Source organism: Phlebotomus papatasi, chromosome 2, assembly GCF_024763615.1.
Source record: "Phlebotomus papatasi isolate M1 chromosome 2, Ppap_2.1, whole genome shotgun sequence".
In the NCBI taxonomy this organism is placed as follows: domain Eukaryota; kingdom Metazoa; phylum Arthropoda; class Insecta; order Diptera; family Psychodidae; genus Phlebotomus; species Phlebotomus papatasi.
This window is the reverse complement of record NC_077223.1, coordinates 35,684,579-35,705,782: the sequence shown is the minus strand read 5'-3', so window position 1 is coordinate 35,705,782 and position 21,204 is coordinate 35,684,579. Positions and strand designations below refer to the sequence as shown.

General features: G+C 36.6%; 1 protein-coding gene across 1 annotated transcript in view; it reads right to left on the bottom strand.

Moving 5' to 3' along the window:
- Window positions 1-20,808, bottom strand: part of LOC129802325 (MOXD1 homolog 2) — a 391,421-nt gene extending 370,613 nt beyond the window's left edge. The window contains exon 1 of the mRNA XM_055848051.1: window positions 19,162-20,808. The gene's annotated coding sequence lies outside the window, so the exon portion shown is untranslated. The remainder of the gene's footprint in view (window positions 1-19,161) is intronic.
- Window positions 20,809-21,204: the final 396 nt, after the last annotated feature.

Below are 21,204 nucleotides of genomic sequence, written 5' to 3'. Positions count from 1 at the left end.
TTTAACGTAATGTAATTTAGTTAGACAAAACAATCATTACAATATTGTAAGGACAAGATTCCTTTAGAAATAGATCCGCAGTTCAAAATAGCCCTACCTTCTCCAATTATTGACTTGAAAAATCACTATTCCAGTATTTTCCAGTGAACTCGATTTTTCCAAAATTTAAAAAAAAATGAACTACTGCCATGTCAATAATCCGAAATCTTCAGTAATCTGGAAAGATCGAATTCTCTAGCAAAGACCGGAAGAATTCAATCACATAAAATTCCGCCAGATACAAAATTTAGATTCAGAACATTTTTGGTTCACTACTACCATTTTGATACAGCTAAAAAATACTTTACAAAATAAAAATTAATTAAATTTTGAGAAATTATCAACCTTGGCAAATCTTATTCTCCGCATGAGAGGACTGTTTCCTATTCTTAGGGGCGGTAGTAACTGTTCTTAATGTTGGTTTTGGCTTTAAAAACCGATATTCGAATTGTCTAAACTCGACTCCAACTCTCTTTGATGTAAATGACTATCACAGGTAGAATACCATGAGCGGAGACACAAACCAAGTAACGTAAAAGTTTACTCGGTTACCTCGGTTATTATTTTAGCTAAATATAAAAATTGTATTCCTGCTTTTCCTCTTTCTTTTTTTAATAAATATTGCAAATCCAATTAAAAAAATACTGGTAAGAGAACAATTCGCTATCAGGGGTGTGTGTCTTGGTTTCGATTAGAAAAATAATAACCTTCCATTTTCTCATGTAGTGAAGACCGGGGCAGAATTAGACAGATAATGATTTTTTTGTTTTCCTATAAATAGGAACAGAAAAGGAGTTAATTACTCTGAATAAATAGTTGTTTGCTTAATATTTATTCCTAGGAAAGTTATAACACCCCAAAGTCTGATTCTGCCCCGGTCTCCCGTACCATTTGTCAAATTATCTGCTTCCTGTCTTAATTTTTCATCTGCTAATATGTAAAATAAAAAATGCAGTCTTTACAAAATTAAAAAGTGTTGGTAAAACATTTTCTCTTAACATATCTAATTTTAACGTGTGTTTTACTCACAAGACATACTGCAAAAGTGTTCTTTTTAAATCTTTATAATGATGTGACAGGGAACTTTGCATGCAAATGAAACTTAGGAAAAACATTTTGAGAATATTCCAGAGAAGCTTACAAAACTTTCAATTACCTCATGCAAGTTTAATTTAAAATCACATTTTGAAAAGTCCAAAATACATTTTAATCCTTGATAGAGACATGTGTTTGTCGTAACGAGAAAATGTAGTGTCACATTTTATTTAAATATTCACCACATGTAGAATACCCATAGAAGAATTTTGCGTTTTAGCAAATGTACCAGTGAATTATTCCCGTAACAGGGAATTCAAAATAGGAAAGAGGAATATTCTATCTTAGTTCTTACCGTGAAGAGACTGAAACCGAAAAAAAAGCCAGAGAAGGGTAAAACATGTCAACTGAATCGATGCAACAAAGTGTCGGAGAAATAAAATGCAACATATATGGATGGAAAGACGATGATGACAAGGAGGTGCACTAAAAAACTATATACGTTCTACGGCATTTATTGTCGTATGCTATAGATGTGATCGAATAAATAGAGACAAGTTCCAGTCATGGTGTTCCGTGCGAGATGTAAATGTAGCATTTTGAATGGAAAATTGTCTGGGACATGAACATCTGTCACTCCAATGCAAAAGATGCTGCTCATAATACTCTTGGAAACATCTGAAAATCCCTCCAGAACTCCCCTTAGTGCACTGTACAACCACCGGAGAATGATGCCAGGAAATGATTTTATTCTTTCACATCACCAAGCGTGGACGAGGATATTCTTGAGGAATTTTATGGATGACAAGCAAGACACAACACACCGGTATGGATGAATTTCAATTAAAGGAGATCGTAAAGTGTGATACCCTCTCAATTTACCCAGAAACTTTGCTTAAGAGTTCTTATATGAAGAAACTTACAAGAGGGTGTTTCTACTTTTAGTGAGTTTAGTGTTGTACTTAATAATATCTCTGATAAAGAGCATCCCTTAATGTTCTTGGAAAATTTTAGTTATTCAGAAATTTCTAGTTCAGTAAAATCTAAAGGACCTTGTACCGAATTACAAAAGAATTTACTTTGACTATCAATTTAAATTACATTTTTTTTCTTGCTTCGAATGCCATCAATCAACGCTTAATTCTCAATAAGTAACTAAGTAAAACGGTTGTCTTATTTCGGCTAACATGCATTAAGTACTTATTTAGAAATTAATAAGTACTTAATTCCATCCGATGATTTTACTTTAAGTAGTTGCGGAACAACTAACTGAACAAACTACTTACCAAACATACAGAAAGTGAAGCAATCCGTGTAACACTTTACCATGTTTTAGCAAGGTTAGGACTCAGGACCACAACTTCCAAAAGTTGTATATTAAATTAACAGTTTCTACCATTAGAATGTCTAGTGTCTTTCGAACCGAAAAATAGACCTTTCTTGACTTTTTCTCTTTAATTCTTCACGACACAGGTTTTGTAGACCTGATGAAGAGGACATCCATCCTCGAAACGTCGTGAAGAATTAAAGAGAAAAAGTCAAGAAAGGTCTATTTTTCCGTTCACAATCTGCTGCAACCTATTAGACCGAAAATTCCTCCAGTCTTTCGAACCATTTCGAACTTAGTAATAACACCTCGACTTAAAAAGCAACGATACGAACAAGTTTTATTATCACAAGATTTTGTGTTTTATTAAATTATTTCAAAACTAAATAAAAAATTGAGTATTGTCAATTACCAGTCTGAAAATAGCGATCCAAAACGAATTTATAAAAACCTGAATAACTGAAATACGAAATTTCAGGGCAAAAAGTACCGATTTAAAGTTTGTAAATGTAGAGAAAATTTAAAATGAATTTAGAGAAATGAAGAGCGATACGAAATTCAAAGTATAAGCAGCTCACAGGATTCCAACTTTTCAGAATTTAAATTTATCAATTACGAATGTATATCTCAAAGATTTTTCTCAGAGTGATTTTGCAGGATTCAGCTTCCGAAAATGATTTTTTCGGATAAGGAATTATCGGGAATGATATTATCGATATATTCCATGCACAAATAGTTCATTATGAAAAAACGGTTCCATCTTCCATTTCATTCAATGAAATGGAACATAAATAATTATATATTCGTGAACAAATTTTCAAAATTGAGATTTGAGAAAATAAAAAAAACCGACAGTGAAGTTTTCGGGAACGGAATTAGTTCTATAAGAATGAATTACTTCATTAACATGTAGCGTTAAAAAAATTCGAAATTCGGTTTCGAAAACCAAAGTCTTTCCGTACAGAAATAGATCTTAAAAAATTCGAAAATCTATTTGAAGATCCAAAAAAGAGACTTTCTTACTTCTTGATAATTACGCAAGATGGCTGAGGTACATCCTGTTCGAATTTCGAAGTGCTCAAGCGTCAAAATGTGACTGTCTTCACATTGTTGTGAGTAAAAAAACAGAACAACGACGTTTACTGTTCTTGCCCCAGTATTTAATCACTCCATAATCACTAAATAACTCTTTTGCCAGCTTTTTAGTGTGATATTTGATAAATTTTCCCCACCTTGTTCGAAAATTTAGTATAAAAATTCGAAATTGAATTTGAATTCTTCGAACTTCAACGACTTTTTGTACAAATAGAGTTCCATTTACCTTTTATCCAAGACACTAATGGAGAATCAAAATGTACTTCTGTTTAAGGCCAGTGAAGACATTTTTACTTCCCGTTTTTTCCGCATGGTGGCTGGAGTATATTTTATGTTCGAATTTCGAAGTACCTCGAGTGTCAAAATAAAACCGGTTTGATTTTGTTGAAAGGAAAATCATTATCAATGAGTAATAATTTTAACACTGAGTTTGAATTCTTCGAACACAAATGACCTTTTGTGCAAATAGAGTACCAATCGCATTTTATCCAAGACACTATTGGAGAATCAATCTTCACCGTGAATGGGAAGGGTCCCTACATTCAGTAATAAGCATTCCAATTTAAAAACCCTCTCAGTTGAGGTTTTCTCTGTACCGATTCTAAGGCATATCAGAGATAACTTATTTAAAAACCCGTTGGGATTTCGAAAGTTTACACCAACGAGTTTTACAAAAAGTGAATGAGTCATGAGAGGGATATTTATATTAATAAAATTCCAATTGAAACACTGTATTGAAACTATACAAAAATCACCGTTTGCAGCAAACGTTTGGACACTGCTTTTCACAAAATTGACGATTGAAATGTCAAGAACAACGAAATTCGAAATGACAGAACAATCAGCGCTAAAACGGTGAATATGTGAACTTGCACTTTAGGCTTCCGGTAGATTTTCGAATAGATTTGGTTTGGCTTTGGAATGACTTTGTCTCTTCGAAAGGTTATTACTGAACTGAACTAGTGTTTCTTTCTCGAAGCTGCCGAAAAAAATTTCCGTTAAATATTTTGATGCAACCCGTTAATTTATCAACCACTCGCTGCTTTGAACTTATTGAAGTGTCATTTTGACAGATTGTCTCACCAGAATTATAATTTGTCCGATCATTTTACAACCGATAATTCCTAAAATAGTTTTCAACCAGAGGTAGTTGAAATTGCCATTGGAATATCATTAGCATTAGTCACCATTTGGTCTGAAAGGGGTACAATTTGGGAGCATTGAATATGAAAATTTCCAATATCACCCTCTTGCCACATTGATGGATGACTGCACAGGTTAAATACTTCAACCCTTCACTCCGCCCATTTGGTAGGGCCACCCTTTCGTACAATGTAGGTTTTGCGTGAATAGAGGACCTATAAGTTAATTCATCCGCCACGGAAAAAAGTATCGTGAGAGTGAAATTGAAGAAAAACCGCTAATGGCTTAATAATGTTACTAAAATACCCGACTCTATGTTGCATGAGATTGAACTTCATTCTGTTGATCATTATTTCAAATGCCGTTGAGCTCGATTTTGAAACATGTTTTTCTTGTAGTCAAATGCACCCAGATAGTGCTAAGGAAATTCCAATGGGAATGTTTGAGATTGTCACCCCATGTGACTTATACTTCGCCTAAGAAAACAATCCCAAAAATTTTCTTGTTTATTCAGACACTTCAATTATCCTCCGAAGAGGGATATAAAACTGCTTTTTAGCCCAATAACAATAAATCGTAGTGCAAAGACCAACAGTTGAGATATCTCTCTAGGTGGTGAATCTTTTCATAAGCTTTATTTCATGTGATTAATGCAGAAGATTCTTGCAAATGTTTCTCATTAGTTTCATTTTCTTTCTCTCTCTCTTATAAAGTGCTTCTAAATTGAAAGGATAAACAAAATCATCTAGTGAAATAATCTTAATCCCGGTTTGGAATCATCCAAACATCTTTTACTTGCCACTCACAGTGCAATAGGAAGTCTCAAACCTCGAATTGACTCACTTGTACAAAATTATCTAAACAGAAACATTATACGTTTTGTCGTTTCGTCTGTTCTCAGCCAAATAAGCGGCATGTCAAAAATGAATTGAATTGGTTCTTTTAACAACTGTGCCAGAATATTTAACTAATTCAACAAGACATTTTGCCTCCAACTGATTTTGTTCTTTTCCGACACGGAATTCTTTTGAACTATGATGTGAGCAAGTTCTTTTAATCAGAAATTGAATTCTCAATTAGAACGAGTTCCCTAAAACTAAAACACACCGATATCATTTAAAATTCCATAAATTTACCAATATTGATAAATACAGGTTCGTGAAAAGCTCAGCCTAAATTGAACAATAAATAGTTAATTATGCTAAACAATTGGTGAATTATCTCTTAAATCAATTTTCAGGATTTCCAGTTAAATAATACGATAAAAACGGTGGCAATTTGAGGTTTATCGTGATATTAAAATAATAAAAAATAATCCCGAAATTACCAGTTTGTTGGAATACTAAAACTTTAAAGCAATTAATTGATGCATCTCTCATGGTAGAACTCACATGTCATTATCAACGTTGTAACTGATTTCAGAGGTTTCAAATACCAAACGCTAACACCGAGAATTTACCCAATTAACATTCCATTAATTTCTTATATGAAATTTTCCGTCTTTAATCCTTTAAGCGCTCCTTACAAAAATTTAATATGCAATATCAAATATCTTATCTCAAGTACATTAAATGATGAAGTAAAATTATAACTCTTATTACAAAAATATCGTCAGTTAAATCAGAATTTGTCGTAACTTCCTTTTAACAACTTTTCAAGAGACGAAATTTTCAGTTCAGTATTATTTTTCTTAAAAATGAGCCCCGAATGTGATACTTTTGAGTCAAAATAATAAAAGTGGCACTAATAAACTGTAAGTTAAGTCGAGAAAATCTTTTTAAAATTATTTAAAAGCTGAGATATTAAGATATCACTGAAAAAAAATATAACCGAGCGTGACTAAAATTCAGTTTGCTGTGGTATTATCAATAACGCTTTTAGTCCTTGTATAACAGTTAGCCGGCCGTAGTAGAATGGTTGTACCACTAAGGAAAAATATTTCATCCTATCATTTGACGCTCTTGGTCAAAATTTTTAACTGAGAAAGCATTCTTTGGTATTATGTTACACCAGGTGCAAACAATACTTTGTTAACACTAGTAATGTGAATAACTGCATTTGTCAAATCTATTATGTCTTCCTGGTATACTGAATTACGTAATAAATGTTTTCAGTACAATATTTTACCAAAATAAAACAATAGTTACCTAGAAAATATTTTTTTTATTTTATCACAACAATTTAAATTTCAAATACATATATTATTTACACATGTTTGTGGTATAAAATTAATCACAAAGTTAATATCGCTCCATGGAAATTACAAGGGGCTAACTCAGTTTTTGCGACTTTAAAATTTTCAGATGATATGAGTCACCAAATGTCGGTTTTAGAAATAATGTTTCAAAATTTTACTCTTTTGATTGCATGGGCAAATCTGTTTGCTTCTGTTTGAAGCAAACAGAAAAAAAATTGAAAATCACGATGTTTATATTAATGCTCACATGAATAGAAAAGAAATAAATTGTTTTTGTTGAGGTATTAAATTGAGATTATTATTTACATAAAATTAAATCTTCATGTTGTCTCCTGAAAAATGGCTCAGAATGAGTTAGCCCCCTGTAATTTCTAAGGAGCGATATTATTAATTTTTGTCTAATACTCTGTTTTGATTATATCTTTTTCATTTCGTTGCTATTTGCTTTTGCAATAACATAGGAATTAGCCCTTTCATCAAAATACTTCGTTTAATATTAATTTAGAAGAAAATAAAATAATTTTTCTCATAAATCAATATCGCAATTACTTAAAAAATAAGTGGTTAACTTCGATATCATAGTATTAATTTTTTATATAATATTAAAATGTTAGAATCTTATTAATTTGGATTTTTTAAATCGCCTTTGCTCGTGTAAGAAATTTAAATTTTGATTTACTCCATATTTTTGAACAGTATTTGTATTTGTTTTCATTCTCTTTTCAAAAGATTTTTTTGTCTAATGTGAAGTTTAAATTAAATAAAGATTTGCCACAGTTTTGGAAATACAAATACGGGAATAACAAACTTACATTCATACATCTTAAAGCTCGGTGTTTCCCGTCAAATCTTATTCTCCACATTTTAATCACCGGACCAAAACGCATCTGCCCGAAGATAAATTCTTTATAAAAAAAGTGAGCATCACTAGAATCGTGGTCGCAGAACACAAAAGTACAGTTTCCTTTTCTCTCGTCGTTGTCATTCCCCATATTCTATTTAAAAATTATTAAACGCCATGTAGAGGTGCCCCTTCAGGAAAGTCTTGGTCTCCTTCTCACACGGGACGAAAATAAGTTTTTTTTTATCTCTACGAAACGTATAACGTCAATTGTGACTGCTGTTGGGCCAAAATGACTGGTAGCAGGGACTAGACAAGCTTGCAGGTCAGGAAAATCAAGTGGACAAAGTGGTTCGGTGTTTTGAGGTTATGTGACCATTTCTGCTCCGGAAAGAATTTTTTTGCGTTTTTCAATGCACGCCGCTGCGTCCAGAGTATGCCTATGCGACCTATTTCCTCGATCAATTGTTTTAATCCCTCGTAGGTAATCCACTAAACACTTTCCTGGGAATTGTATGGTTTTCCTAAAAAGAGTAGAAAGAGAAAAATTTAATGAGCTTTTTGTGTTAATTTCACGTGGATTCCATGGAATTTTTACTAGTAGGTTATACATGGTATAGTAACTTACCTTTGAACTCCTCATAAAAGACTAAGAATTACAATTTCCCGAGAAATTCCTTTAAATAATCGATTTTCACAAAATTTCACTCCGCACAATTTACATGTCAAATTAGAACTGACGCCCCATAAAAATGACGCATCGCATGACCGTGAAAAAATTAAAGAGACAACTGTTATTTTTTTTTGCATGAAAGAGAGAACTATACATATTTTCATTTGCAGTAAAATATATTACCTAGGAAGCATAATATTATACCCTAAATGAATAATATCCTCATGAGGTTAAATAGTTTACCCAGAAAGGACAATTATATTACCAATGTTGCATCATCTCTCTCCTCCTACGTCTATATAGCGGATTAGGAGCGAGCTACCGGGTCATAAGGGGAGGCTATGGGTGTGCGCCTATGGTTGCCTCGAGTTCGTAAGGGGAGGGTTAAGTCAGTCTCTGGCGAAACCCTGTCGAGAGCGCTTGGACATGGCCGGTAGCTGCGCCATAAAGCCGCTTGATAGGGAAGTCGCGGATGCAACTCGGATTGCATCATTTCAGAAGTGGGATAAGGGCTCAAGAAGCCCCAAGTGAAGTGAAAGTAGTGAAGTGTGTGAAAAGTGCATCAGCTCCCGAAAATCCCAAGGAAATGGCACAAGATCACCGTGAGGGTTGATCGTGTCTCTTGGGGCGACAAAAATCGCTTTGGAGGCCCTCTCAGGTGCATAAAATGGTGAAAGAAGCACCTGTGGATGTTTCATTGGGGTTGGGAAAGCTGCACAGTGCTTTTCCCTGACCATTTCTGGAGGAAAAACTTGTCTGTGACATGTTCAGACAGTGGAAAATTCCAGAACCCCATCACCAAGAGTAAAGCGCAGAGAGGGAGCACAAGCGATCCTCTAGAGAGGGAAAAAATGCACGCGGAGAGCTTCGAGTGGAGAGAGTGCGAGAATTCCACCCAGCGAGGGAGAAGGATAAGTATAAGCGAGCGGTGGCGTGATCGCTCGAGAGAGAGTTTTTACCCCTCTTGTGTGAGAATGTTTGTGTGTGTGGCATGGAGAGATCTCTCAACCCCTTCTATCTAATGATATTTTATGCATTGTTCTTTGTTAATTTTGGGAGACAATTGCCTTTCAGTTATTTTAGCCTCATTCGCATTCCAAGTGTCTGGTGATTTACTGCGCTGCAGAATTAATTTGTTCAAATTGTTTTTTGATAATTTTGGCAGGTATTTTTAAGAATCCAGACGTGAAGCTGTGTGCAGTTGAAAGTGAAAATTAATAATTCTTATTATTTGGCAGGAAGTGATTTGCAAATTTGCTGTGTTCTACCAAATTTATTTGTGCTAAATTTTAACGCTTCTTTGAGGTACATTTTACAGTACATGGCAGAAGTTTTGGTGCAGCAATTTGAAATGTTTATTTTACTGATAATATTTTCATCCTTTCTTAGAGATTATTATCATCGAGGAGGGAGGAAAATTATTGATAAGTCTTGCAGGTGCTGGGAGGTTGTAAGTACAATTTATTTCTTTAAATTGTGAAGAATCTCGTCATTTTAAAAGACAAAACAAGTGAATTTCCAAGAAATTAAGCTACACTGAATAATTGTGGTAATTTTTATCAGATAAATTACAGTTCTTTGTGATTTCTTGTTCACAAAAATAGAAAGTAATGGCAACGATATCATTTACAGTAACAATTATTGATTTTTCAAGTTAAATTGCTATATTTTACTCTACATTTGCCCTTGAGATGACATTTTTATTGAAGAATTATTGCCCATTGCAATTTTCTTATTCCATCCTGATACCAAATCGGGTATTTTGTCCCTACATTACCATGATCTGGGGGTAATGTTTATTCCAGGTACCTTTGAAAAATAAAACAAGTATTTCCTGATGATTTTTCTTGTCCCTAATAAAGCGGTTGTGAATCTTTTGGGTTAGTTTCTGGTCCTAATCTTGGGTATTGGTGTTGTTTTTTCCCGAACAGTCCGAAATGCCTCGCCCAAGTCGAAATCGCTCTCAAGTTAGCCTTTCCTCACAAGATTTGTCGGCTTCTCAGTCCACAGTCTTAACCCTACGAGAGATTGAAGCCTTGATTCCTGCATTTGAACCGGGAAATGAGAAGAGTCCTATGGCTAGTGAATGGCTTCAGAAAGTGGACAATGTCGTGGCTTTGTACGACATGAACCCTCAGCGTGCCATGCTAACAGCTGTCATCCGTCTCAAGGGTCCAGCACGTGAATGGTTTGAGGGGATGCAGACAATGATAGTGGATTATGCTCACTTCAAGCAAGAGATTTTGAAGAATTTCCCTGAACAGTTGTCATCAGCTGATGTCCACAAGGTTCTTGCCGGTAGGAAGAGGAAGAGCGATGAGCCAATTGAGTCATATTTCCATTCAGTGGTGAAGCAGGCCAGGAGGATTAACCTAGATGACGACTCCATCCGGCAGTATTTGATTGATGGTGTTCCGAATCTTATGATGCGTGGTCTCTTGTCAGCTGCTCCACATGGATCTCTCACCGACTTTTTGTCGTATATGAAAAAGGTCGAGCAAACCACCAAGAATCCAAAGCGTGAGTCCAATCAAGAAGGACAGCCAGAGAACCAACCAGGCACGAGTACCAGTTCTAATGATAAGGCCACTTCCAGTGGATCTTCGAAGAAGTTTGGTCGCAAATTCTATTCCCGTACAAAAGACCAGGCTTCCAAGTCAAAGGATGAGACCGAAAGAGAGAATAAAGACGAGAGTGTTCCAAAGGGGAAGCCGCAATCAAACTCTAAGGCACCTGATAAAGTAAAGAAAAGAAGGTGCTACGCTTGTGGGTCCGAAGAACATCTTGTCAGGGACTGTCCAAAGAAAGGGTCGGATTTTCCCGTCGGGGTGGTGACAAGGCCCACCACCCTAACAAATAAAGGTCTTATCAAGAAGTGCCAGGTCAATCGAGAGACATGTGAAGCGTTAATTGACCTGGGAAGCGTGGCAACCCTAATTGCCAAGTCACTAGCTGAGAGAATTGGATGGTCTGGCCTAGGTGAAAGAAAGGTGTTTGTTGGTTTTGGCGGTGGCACAGTTGAGTCTTTGGGAAGTTTCAAGGTGGACATTCAGATTGAGAAGTTTAAGCATAAATTGGAGGTCTTCGTGGTCTCCGATTGTTTGTTAGAAGTTCCTCTACTTTGCGGAATTGATCTTTTCTCGACACCAGGAGTTACATTAGTCAAGACACACAACGATTTGATAGTCAAAGTGTCTAAGGAAGATGATCATTTGGTTCCAGCTAATCCTGTCTTTACAGTCACGTTGTCAAAGGAGAAGAGGGCCATTGAGTTGTCTGACGTGACAATTGGAGAAGATATGTCAGAGGCTGATAGGGCGCGTTTGATGAGGCTCATAAATGATTATCGTGATTGCTTTGCAATGAATCAAAAGGAACTTGGTCATACCACTTTGGGGCCAATGAAGCTCATCATGAAGTCAACAGAGGTTATCCGATATCGCCCGTACAGCGTGTCTAATGCGCAAAGAGAGATTTTGCGAGGAATAATCAGTGAACTCTTGGAAAACGACATCATTGAAGAAAGTCATAGCGAATTCTCGAGTCCTGTTGTCCTCGTAACTAAAGCCTCTGGAAGCCCACGTATGTGCGTGGACTATAGGAAGTTGAATAAGATTTGTCAGCATGAAAACTTTCCACTCCCACGGATTGAAGAAGAGCTCGATAAGTTGGCTGGTAAAACATGGTTCACTTCCCTAGATCTCCGAGCTGGTTATCATCAAATTGAGGTGGAACCGGAATCACGTCAGTACACAGCGTTTGTTGTTCCCGATGGACAATATCAGTTCAAAAGAGTGCCATATGGCCTCACAAATTCGCCTTCGGTTTTCGTTCGTGTAATAAACCGAGTATTGCAGCCTGTGAAGGATGCTGGAATTTCATATTATGTCGATGACATAATGCTTCCAACAACTACTATCGATGAAAACTTGGAATTATTGCAACGCGTAGTGAAAGAACTAAGCAAGGCAGGACTCACTCTCAATGTTGAGAAGTGTCAGTTTCTACAAACGAAGGTGAAGTATCTTGGATATAACGTGAGTCAAGATGGCATCACACCAGGGGATCACAAAACGGAAGCTATTGAGAAGTTTGAGAAACCTGGAACTTTCAAGAGTGTTCGTGAGTTCTTGGGACTCACGGGATATTTCCGCCGATTTGTCCCTGCATATTCCAAGATTGCCAGACCTCTCTATGATCTTCTGAAAAAGGATGCCACAAAGTTTGTTTGGTTGGAGCATCATGAAGAAGCGTTTCAAATTCTGAAGAAGGCATTAGCTGAGAAACCCATCTTGACGTTATTTGACCCAAAGATGAAGCATGAGCTTCATTGTGATGGCTCGAGCTTTGGTCTCGGAGGTGTCCTCATGCAGATAGATGATGAGGGAACGTCACGACCCGTGGCTTATTTTAGTCGAGTGACAACGACTGCGGAAGCGAAGTATTCGAGTTTTGAGCTTGAGACTCTGGCAGTTCTCGAAAGTCTTCGGCGTTTCCGATATTATCTCTTGGGTAGGTCGTTTGTTATATACACTGACTGCAATTCCCTTAGACAGGCCCATGAAAAGAGAGATTTGTCTGCAAAATTGGCCAGGTGGTGGTGTGATATCCAGGAGTTTGATTTTGAGTTGAGATTCAGGAATGGATGTCACATGAGACATGCTGATTTCTTTAGTCGCAATCCACCGAAGAACGCTCAAGTTTTGAAAATTATAAGTGAAATGGATTGGCTCGCTGCTGCTCAGACCCGTGACGGTGACCTTGTACAAATCAAAAAGGTTCTCAACGGAGAATATAAAGGTCATGAAAATGCAGCACAGATTTTGCAGTCTTATGAGTTGAAGGGGGAACGCGTGTATTTTAAGTCTCCAAATGGTCTTAAGTTCTACGTTCCTTTGGGCATGCGCCTACACCTCCTGCATTTGGCTCATGATCGGAATGGTCATCCGGCGTTCAACGGAACAGCGGAGCACATTTCTAAGGATTTCTACTGGCCTAGGATGAGGAAGACCGTGAAGAAATATGTAGACTCATGCATCAATTGCATGCAAGCTAAGAGAGGTGCGGATGAGTCACACATTGAATTGCACGCATTCAAGAAACCCCCTGTGCCGTTCCGAGTCATCCACTTGGACCATTGTGGTCCCTACCCTCGAGCAAAAGGTGGATGTGAACATGTGTTGGCTGTAATTGACTCATTCACTAAGTATATTGTCCTCCGTCCAGTAAAGACAACCAATACGGCTGGAGTTATTCGAGTCTTGGAAGAGGTTTGTCAATTCTTTGGTTATCCTGCTGTGATAGTCTGTGACAGAGGGACTGCCTTCACCTCGAATACTTTCGAAGAGTATTGTCGTGAGAGAGACATTAAGATCGCATTGGTCGCTGCGAAGACCCCACGAGCCAATGGTCTCGTGGAAAGACGTTTCCGTATATTGGGAGAGTCTCTGAAGGCTATGAATGAAAATGAAAGTGGTACGGATTGGTACAAACATCTACCATCTGTGCAATGGAACATGAACTCAGCTCGTAACCGGATCACGGGGCATTCTCCCCAAGAACTTCTGTTTGGGTACCGACCACGGAACATTTTGGGCAATGTTGTGGCAAACGCTGTCATGGAAGATGTCGGGAGTGACTCAGTAATGAATTTGTCAGAGCTGAGGGAATTGACAGCGAAAAAGGTTTTTGAGGCAGAGAAGCACAAAGCTCAAAAACACAACGAGAATCACCCGAAACCTCATCGTTATGAAGAGGGTGACTTAGTGTTGCTGCGATGGGATGCTCCTGCCAGTGGGTCTAGCAGGAAGATGCATCAGAGATACCGAGGACCTTATTCTGTTGAAAAGGTCATGGGAAATGATCGGTATCTGGTTGTGGATACCGCAGCCACACAGCTGACAAACAAGCCGTTTGAGTCGGTTTATGCGGCCGACAAGATGAAGCTATGGGCTAATCGAGCAGACCTGGAACTCGTTGACTTCGATGTGGATTCTTCGTCCGAAGATTGAAATAGTCTGCTGATCTGTCACAAGTTTGAATTCAAAATGAAATGTGAATTATTCCCTTGTTAGCATTCAATATATTTGAAGTACTGTGAATTGACAACTTGGTCTGACAGATGGTTTGGTGGTTTCTCCTTTGGTTGGTCCCCAAAATATAGTGAAGGGTCTGTTGTATGGAAACCACTGGATGATTAGGTATTAGGACTAAGTTGTGTCTTAATCCCTAATGCAGATTCGAGATCACGACTTGACAAGCTTGGTGTTCCGCGCCATGCATGAAAATGGTAGTGATTCTGCGAATGAACTTGGTACCCGAGTGATGATCCATGGCGTGTGCGGCCTTGAGTGTCACGCAGGTTGATGGAGTCATGGTACGACTTGGCATAACGTACTATCTTGACTTATCCTTGACCGGAAGGGGTGTTTCACGCACACTGCCAGAAAATGGGAAAGTTGGAGTAGTAAGGTTATGGTGTGGAACCCTTAAAGGCTTGAGTATTAACTTAACCTTTATATTCCTTGTTTGGCCAACTAGGAATTGTCGAAATGGGTTCGTGTGCAAAGGGATGTTGAACAAGTAGGTGTACTGATCGTGGCGCGTTCGAACTCTCTGCCAGTGCCAGGGACGTCACTGCATCAGTATGGCCGAATGTTGCATCATCTCTCTCCTCCTACGTCTATATAGCGGATTAGGAGCGAGCTACCGGGTCATAAGGGGAGGCTATGGGTGTGCGCCTATGGTTGCCTCGAGTTCGTAAGGGGAGGGTTAAGTCAGTCTCTGGCGAAACCCTGTCGAGAGCGCTTGGACATGGCCGGTAGCTGCGCCATAAAGCCGCTTGATAGGGAAGTCGCGGATGCAACTCGGATTGCATCACCAATAAAACCAAATCCACATTTTTTGGCATTCAGAGTCATTTAAATGTACCAAGAAATGCAAAATTACTTTGTTGGCTGAGGTTATATATTTTACAAGTAGAAAATTTGTTGATTTTGTCGCCTGTAGTCAAAATTTAGGCGCATGAGGTGAACTGTATGTCGCTTAAAGTAATATGTTCCACTAATGTATGGGAACTTTTTGCTGGTATAACCATATTACCCGGGCGGGTGCCCAAATTTTTTTCAGTGATATGTTCGATAAAACACAATAAGATTTTATCGTAACTTCTATCGTTTATAAAGCCGTAACTTTCAATGTATGAAGATCTTGGATGTTACGACAATTTTCAAAAATGCATTATATCAATTTCAATGACTCTAGTGATAATAAGCGCCTTTATTTGATTAAATTAATCAATTATTATAATTTCTTTTGCTAATTTTGCGTATGAAAGTGAAGGAAGGTTTTTATTTTAGGTTTTTTTTTTATACGCGATTTTCGAAATCAATTTTAATGTTGAATTACAATTAAATATTGTAGAGTAGCTGCAAGTCAAGCCTTGTCACTCAACCAATAGAAAATCCATGCAAGCATTAACGGTATTCGAATCCGCAATTTTTATAATCTAAATTGATCGTGATCAACAAACTGTTTGTGTGTTAAACTTTATACAATAAACAAATTTACTTGTAAATTTAAATTAGAGGATCTGTACCAAATTTCAGCAAATTCGCACTTTCGGCCACATCTTTTGTTCTTCAAATTTCCATGAATTTTTAGTTTTCGCATACTCAAGAAATTGACAAAACAAAAAAAAAATACAAAATATACAACAATTTAACAATTTTCTTTCAATTAATAGAATGGAGTACATTCTGTCTTGTTCCAATCAATTGCAATATTTTTAGAATACCTTCAAACTATGCTTTCTAAAATATACAATTTAGAAAATATGACACGAAAAATATTGTTTAGAAAATTTTTATACTATTTTGATTATTCAACAAACAAAGATTAATTAATTTCGAAAAAAGAGTTTCATTCCGATACTAAGATACTTCTAATTATGATTTTATTTTATTTATATATCTTATCTTCAATTTTATTACCTTATTTCATGTTTTCGTGGTTATAATGAGATTAATTCCATAGTACCAACTATTTCTTTTAATTCTTCTAACCCAGTTTTAATGGGTTTCACAGTCTATTAATAGCAAAATAATATTTCTAATTTATAAAGATTAATAAGAAAAAATATCTTTTCACGTAAATTTTCAAACTAAATATTTATCCACGGATTTTTTTGTTATTTTTATGCTGTAAGGTTAAATTATTTTTCAATTAATATTTTATTTCAGTTTTACCACTAGGGCGAAGTGATGCAACTTTGAATTTGGGTACATTTCAAATACGGCTTTTTTAACAATTTTAAAACAGAACTGGGCATTGCCATGATATCATTTAGCTCTACAAACCAATTGTCAAGCTAAATTACATAATAAGCCTCAATTCCTTTTTAAAAAGGAAAAAATACCCAATTTCAAAGGTAAACCAATTCGAAGGTTTCCCACTACCCCCTAAGTAAGGTAAAATAAACTAAAAATAATCTTCGAGGACAAATTGTATCAATTTATGATTGTATAATATTTTGAAAAATTAAGACAAAATAACTTTCTTTGAGTCATTTTAGCAGTATATTATAATTCGACTTTGATAGTGCAAACTGATAAAACTTTTTAAAATTTATATTAAAAATTCAAATAACCTTTAAGTAGACTCGGTATGTTACAATAAAATCAAATTAAACGAATAAACTAGGATTTGCATCAATTGCACAATCAGAGAACTGAAGGAAAGTGGGGCACCTTTGAATAGAGGCAGCTTTGAAATTCGACTTTTTCTTCTATTTTAAAATGGAAATGAGCTTTATCATAATGTAATTTAGCTTCACAATTGGTTTGCAGAGCTAAATTATACTATGATAATGTCCAGTTTCATTTAAAAATAGGAGAAAAAATCCTAATTTTTAAGGTACCCCAATTCAAAAGTGCTCCACTTTCCCCTATAGCAATTGGGGCTAAATATGTGCACGCTATCGAACGTACGCTGTATAAAAATTAATATAATTAAACGAATAGGGGTACGCAGGGTATCTTTGAATTGGAATGGAAGACATTTGGGATAGGGATTTTTTCCTTATTTTTAAATTAACCCTTTAACGACGAGACACTTTTTACGGACTGAAAATCAACAATAAAAATTAAACTGAGAAACATAATCAATGATAAGTCTTACATCTAACCTTCGAAAGTCCAACAGAGTCTGGTTCGGTGTATTTTGTGATTCTATGAACGATAGGGACAAAAATAGCCCAAAAATTTAAGTAATTTTTCTGACAATACCAATGAATAATATTTTTTGCTTTAATGAAAAATATTACGTATAAGTATTGTAGTTTTATTGCCAAAAGGGTTTTGCTTAAAAAAAGAATTGGAAGTATAAAAGATAAATAAATCAATTATGAATTTGAGAATTTAAAAATTCGCCATTTTTTAGCTTAAATATTTACTACATAGCAAATAGCTAGAGACTTGCAAAAAATATTCTAGATTCCTTCAACCTTCTACTTTACAATTATGTACAGACATAAGAAAAAAATAACTACTCTGAAAAAAATGTTTTGTTAAACAAACAAATGGATTTTGTTGAAATTTTGTCAAAAGGATGTTACTTACCAATTTGACAAAACTTTTTCTTGTATTTTATATCGAAAAACACTCTTTTGACAAACTTTTAACAAGATCCAGTTGGCCGCCGATTTGACAAAACTTTTCCATATTCTGTATGGAAGAACATCCTTTTTACAAACTTGTCTTGTTAATTTGACAAAACATTTTTTTCAGAGTAGGTATGGTCAGGAAAAATTATTTTCTTTACGGTACACCGGTGTTCCAATCGTCCATAAAGGGTTAAATGCCACAATTCAAAGGTATTCCATTTCTCTCCAGTTCTATTACTGACAATTTCAATTATTATCCTTATTAAAAGTTTTACACTGATTAAATACAATGTTTTATCAACAATCTGAACAAGCCTGACCAGTTTTTTCCTAATCTTCAGCATTTTTGATTGTTCTGCATTAGGTTTTATATTAAAATTGTTTGTGATGCCAATTAAAATGTAGTTGCACTATAACTTTAGATCTAATTTCACTTTTTGGTTTTATAGAAGCAGCTCAAACGTTGAAAGACTACGACGGACGGTTGTCTTTTAATCTGCGAACCGGCTGCATATTAACGTATCGCTACATCAATTTAACCTTCGGGCAGATTCAGTTAATGACTTCTTTCTTTGTGTCTACTGACTGTTTGTTTTTTAAAATTATCATTTTGACCCCTAAATACATGATAGTAATTAATTATTTTTCTAGAGCACAAAAATTAAGCAAGGGATACCACACTTGTTCATATCTGACGAAATGGAAGGACATTAAATGGCAAGTGCTAATTTAACGATGATACCCTGTACTTGAGCTACGGGCCGATGTATTTCATTTTTCTCCCCGGTAAAATTAGGAAAGTTGGGGATGTGCTCACGTTTCTGGGGCATGTGAAGATTGCTTGTATGCCAATTGCCAAGGGTTCTCTCTACAGCAGCCAAGAGAGGGATAGGAATGAATCCAAATGAGGGTTTTCGGCACATTCATATACGCCAAAATAGGAGTAATTCAATAATATTTTGGATGAAATAGAAATACAAAACTGGATATTGTTTGGATAAAATTTTCGGGTTTTGTCGAAGAAAACACTCGAGGGTTAGTAATTTTGTTCTGTTACAAGTGAAAATTTGCCATATCCCTGAGCATGGGCATTTCTTGCATAAACATTATGTGGTTTCGAGGGAGGAAGTGATTATAAATTGATACTCACGATGTTAAATTGTGTAATAGATGATTTCGAGTTGGAACTTGCCAGAACATTAATGTCGACAAGTGGTGAATTGCAGATGAAATGGTTCAATGTTATTCTTTCCAACACTTTAATGCAAGACAGCCTATCTCTCTCTCTTTCTCGTTCACTTAAGCACTTCTTGTTGAGCTCTCAAGAGGCGCGTCATGGACGTTGTTGGAGCAAATTGATAGAGAAATTAGCAATTAAAACACTGCACGCCGCTAACATTTGAAGCACTTTTCTGCCACAAAACACTCAGAGCTGAGGAATTGGGTCTCCTCGTTCATAAACAACTTTTCTTTTCACTTAATTTTATATACTTTTAGTTGTACACCACACTTATTTAATTCCCTTCCTGAGGGACACTCCCGGAGGCTCTTGAATTTTCAATTTAATGTCAGATTGAACTGTCAACACTTTCCGTTAATGATTTTCACGTGGGATTGATTTCTCTGTGGACCTCCAATCGTCTATGGTCACCAATGGTTTCCCGCGCAAAATTCTGCCTCGAAGAAGAATATTCTTCTTATCCTATCAATTTGCTTATCACTTTCAGCTCTCTACTTCTTCGGTCAAATTAATGGCAGTTCATTAATTGGTCCTTCTGCTAAAATGCCGGCTTCGCGTAAGAAGCAAAAACTCGTTGATTTTTTTTCTTCCTTCTTCCTCGTTCTTCAAACGACGATCTGGATTATACGGAAAAGCTTCTTGGAATCTTCTTAAGAGCCAGGAGAACTTCTCTTAGTTTTTCATCAAGACTGACCCCTTTTTTTTCCTCAACTTTTCTCTCAAGGAATCCTGAACCACCAAATTCAATGCACACCCTTATCGATTTTCCTTTGGAGATTGTGTCTCGATTCTTATCTCACTCTGGCATACAACCCCAGAAAAATACATAAAAGCACGTATTCACTCACGTAACCCGGATCAATGACTCCCCGGCACCGCGAAACACTCTGAGCCACTGATGGAAAAATTTTTGTGCAGAAAAATTGAATTCTGCAGAACGTGATATGTGGAAAATCTTATAAAATTCAAGTGAAAAGACTCGATATTAAGAACTGAGAGTACTTTTCCGGTCTTTGATGTCTACTGAAGCACCTTAAAGGTGAAATGTTGCTCCAGCACAAAAAGGTGCAATTGTAGAAAGTTTTTCAAGTGTTTTGGATGAAAAAAACCTTCTTCCAAAAATTCGTTACACTTGAAATATGTGCAGAAAAGGAAGAGATCTTGAGACTTCCTCTTCTCACCACTTAAATTCTGTCTATCAAAAAAAATAAAATCCTGTTTCTTAGGATGGCCTTAAGAGCACGTAATAGTTAAATCTCGACGGAAGTCGGTAAATCTCCAAAGCGACAATCACACTTGTGCAGCACTAAGAGAATTGGATGAATAATGCGATATTTGGCGAGATGATCGTGAGAAAATGCTCATATCTCGATGGGATAAACATTTTGCTCAGAACAAACGACCAACAGCATCCACCACGTACGAAAGTCACGACGTTACTAGTCGCTCAGTTGGCATTCATATGACGACGAGGCTGCCTGCTAACCACAAACACTGCTGCACAAAGCAACTTTCCAGTCCCCACTCATAACACCTTCCATCCGCGCATACCATCACCGGAAGTGCCCGAATTACGCCCGAAATCATCCGACTGCTAATCAACTTCTCCGCCTCATTCATAGAGTCAGAAACAGCTGCCGAGACTTTCCAGCGCCTCTACCCCTAACTTCCCAGGCCAACCTGGAAGGCGCTATGGTGGGAGAATTTCCAATCACACTTGGAACAAACATCCAGTCTCAACCATTCATTCTCCAGCCGCCAAACGAGATCAGCCTCCGCGGTACATTGAACACCAAAAGCCCGAAGCGATTGTCACTGACACTTCCCAGCAGCTGTCCACCAGATCACCCTCTCATCTCAATCCCATCCCAAGACCACCTCTCGTGGGATGCATCAATAGTCACTCGGATGACGGTAGATGGAAGGACGACGATGGTTTTATGGCAAAATGAA